Below are 4,305 nucleotides of genomic sequence, written 5' to 3' on the forward strand. Positions count from 1 at the left end.
CCCTGTTACGAAAAAGATGATATATAGTCATTCAAAGATGAAGTGATGTCAATACCTCAAAATATGTTATCATCATTATAGTTATAAGAACAGAACGTAGGACTCTGACATATTTTCAATCTGTGAAAAAATTAAATAACGGCAAGTTGCAAGAATAAGCTCTTCTAGTGAAATGATCTTTTGAATAAAATGACTTAGAACAAATATAGGACCAGTTCTCCTTATCAACTGAGCCAAAAAAAAGTCCGTGGATAGTTTATTCTTTAAGAATATAATAAGTAGGGGTCGGTTCGGGTCGGGTCAATGGTTATAATCCAAGTAAGAAGACTTCATGAGTACTACTCTGAATAAAATAGATTGGGTAGAAAAAAACAACACATGTAGACCCAAAACACAACTTATTAATATGATTTAAGGGTTGATATTGCATAATTTAGGTATTATAATTAGCTAATTTTTACTTTCTCCAGTCTAATTCAACAACTAAAATTCACAAATAAGGTACTTTCGGGTGTCCACGGGTTTACCTTTAATACTGATAACCGAATTTTTCAAACACTTCATGAAAAAGTTGTATAAAGTAAGGGGTCAAAAAAGATTTCGATCGAATGTGCCACTTAAAACAGATATAATATTAACTTCAATAAAACTGGTTTAGGAGGTCGTCATTTGTACCTGAGAAGCTACATAAGCACACGCCACAATGCAGCATCTCCTCTTTAGCAACAGATACAACACTATGCGAACTTTACTGCAGAATATGCTTATATAATTATCAATTACTTTATTATATGTGACGACCCGAACATTTCCGACCAAATTTAAACTTAATCGTTGATTGTTTTCGACACGATAAGCAAGGTTTGTGAAGTTGAGTCTTAAGAATTTTTGAACTGTTTACATAGATTCAGTTGACCTTTGACTATTCCCGACGATTCACGAACAATTGTGTGTAATTAAAAATGTAAAATAAAGATACAAGATAATTATGTATAATTTAAAATGAATTTATATATATATATATATATATATATATATATATATATATATATATATATATACACACACACACACACACTATCAATAATTATTATATAAGTAATATATATAAAGTATATAAATGTTAAATATCCAAATGTGTTATTATAGGTATTACGTAACTAATGAAATGTAATATTATTATATTAAATTATGAGTTAAAATATAGTTATTACATTACTTTCATTATTAATATGGATATCAGTATTATCAATAGTATTAATTCAAAATATAGTATATATATATATATATATATATATATATATATATATATATATATATATATATATATATATATATATATGAGATTTGATATGTATAAATTGTTATATCAATATTATTATTATTACTTTTACTAGTATTATTAACACTAATATTTGTATTATTAATATTATTATTCCTAATGTATATATATATATATATATATATATATATATATATATATATATATATATATATATATATATATATATATATATGAAACTGGATATGTGTAAGTTATTGTATTATTATTATATTATTATTATTATTATTAATATTAAAATTAATATTAATACCATTAATAATATTATTATTATCATTATGATTAATTATGATCAAACTTAGTAAGATTATTATTTTTGAGTATATGTGATATCATCATATTATTATTATTATTATTATTATTATTATTATTATTATTATTAATAATAATATTATTATTTATATAATTATAACCATAAATAATTAATAATAATTATATAAAATCGTATAAAGAGATTCAGGATTCAGAAATCGATTTCACATCACTTTCCATCTGTAGATAATTGATCCAATTCGTACAAATCAGGATTGAATTACTAGAACACATCCAAATTAGATTAGGGATCGTACGCCACTTTTACATTCTTTATTTTATTTTCTGTTTCTAGTACTGAAACCTGTCGAGCAAGTTGAATAAACAATAAACGAATGGGCTCAATAATTTTGATAATCACACTGACTTCTTTCATATCTCTCTTTATCTCTTTCTTTCTTCTTATGAATTATCAACCCATATCATTACCATCTTCTTCTTCTTCTTTTTGAGTTCTTTTTCTTCTCCTTCACTATCCCAACCGTCACTACATTAGATCACCTTGTGTATCTTAGCTTCTAATTCGGTTTATGATTAAAACCATCACTGTGGACAGCCTAAACCATGAACCAAAACCATCAGAAACCATTGTCCATTTTTGTTTTGATGTTTCTAATTGAGCCACTATATTATTGTTGATGTTGTTACCGTTTTGTTTGCCATCGTGAGCAATACCACCATCTTCAATCATGAATCTCATCGCCATCACAATCCACGACTACAATTACTTCTACTGTTACTACAATAATTGGTTTTCTGCTACATCACCGCTGCAGGTATTTTCTTTCCTGATTCGACTATAAACCAAAAACAATCATCAACCACCACTTAACATCACACCATCTTCACTTTACTTTCTATTTTCTGTGAAACCAACGCAATCCACCACGTTACCATACATACTGCTGCTATTGCTCGAAGTGACCCAAAACAACACCACCCAGCCACTGTTTCGTTGCTTCAGCTTGACCCAAACAAAACCACCACTCAAACCCGTCACAATTTATTTATTTATGTATCTATTTTTTTTCCCTCTTTCTTCTCGAAGCTGAAGGGCTGCTGTTGCAGCCAAGATGTTAAGTTCCTATATGTTTTTTTTTAATGAAAGAAGTTGTGAACGTGGATTGTTGATGAGCAATTTATCGAGAGAAAAAGGAAAAGGTGATACACTTTAATATGATAATAATACTTTATGATAGTGATGACTATGTACTATCGGTTTTGGGTACGTGATTGTGGGTCGAGACAACCACTCTACCACTTGCTGTCCATTACAATTATTAAATTGTGGCTGAGTGTACTACTTTTGGATTAAAAATGAACTGCTATCGAATCTCTTTTAATTATAAAGACTACTATAATGTTAATGGAGGATGAGGTAAGTATGATGACATGATGAGGGCTGCGTTGTTATACTTCTGCCCATCGAAAATTCTGTTACCAGATCGAAAGAGAAGCCCGCGAATTGTATGTTGGGCCGAAGAATACTAGGATGTGCTGTTGGGCCATATTCCTTTACTATTGGACTGCTGTTTTGGTCGAACACTTTAAGGGAACCCAACAGGCCACGAAAATACTAGATGTACTTGGTTTAGGCATGTTGGGCCGAGATAAATATAGACTAAATCAAAGGACTTCCATATAGATGATTAAAATTTGATGAAGTTAGATGATAGGTATCGTGATTTGATGATAATGGTTATGATCATGTTATTTACTAAATGATAATCGATTATGGATATGGTGATATTAAGTTGATGATGATGATGCCTGCGTTTAGATGATAATGATAATTAGGGTTGATGATGTTTAGAAGATGATAACCAGTCATTATAGTTTAGGTAATTAAATGAAGCAATGATTGCAGAAAAATATCAAACAGTTCATTGGTTAGTAGTATGTTAGGAGAATCGAGAGGTCTTGGGTTCGACTCCGGGCAGCGGCACTTTCTTTTTAAAGCTTGATTTTAAAGGTAGTAGTATTATTATTATTATTATTATTATTATTATTATTATTATTATTATTATTATTATTATTATTATTATTATTATTATTATTATTATTATTATTATTATTATTATTATTATTAAGGTTACTAAAAATTATAAATTTCAATATTAACATATAATTATTATTATTATTATTAAATGATAGTATTAGTACTATTATTAAAGTTATCGAAACTATCATTTTTAATAAATTATCATTTTTATTATTATTTTAATAGTTAGTATTATCATTTTATTTATTTATTATTATTATTATTATTATTATTATTATTATTATTATTATTATTATTAAAAGTAGCTTTATTGTTAAAAATGTCATTATTAGTAAAGTTATCATTCTTACAAAAATTATCATTTTATTTTCATTTAACACTATCATTATTATTATTAATATTAATATTACTATTAATATTATTAGTATTATTACAACAAATATTATATATATATATAACACATTTATTACATACCTATACTAATATTACATAGTTTTATATATTTAAACAAAATATTATTTTTATTAAGTGATACATAATATATAAATATATTATACAATAAAGATAGTAATATGATTATATAAAAAATAAAAAAATATTTATGTTAATACATTATAAACTTAGTTGATTAATATTATACGTGTTAATA

The sequence above is a fragment of the Rutidosis leptorrhynchoides genome, chromosome 1, assembly GCF_046630445.1.
Source record: "Rutidosis leptorrhynchoides isolate AG116_Rl617_1_P2 chromosome 1, CSIRO_AGI_Rlap_v1, whole genome shotgun sequence".
NCBI classification, from domain to species: domain Eukaryota; kingdom Viridiplantae; phylum Streptophyta; class Magnoliopsida; order Asterales; family Asteraceae; genus Rutidosis; species Rutidosis leptorrhynchoides.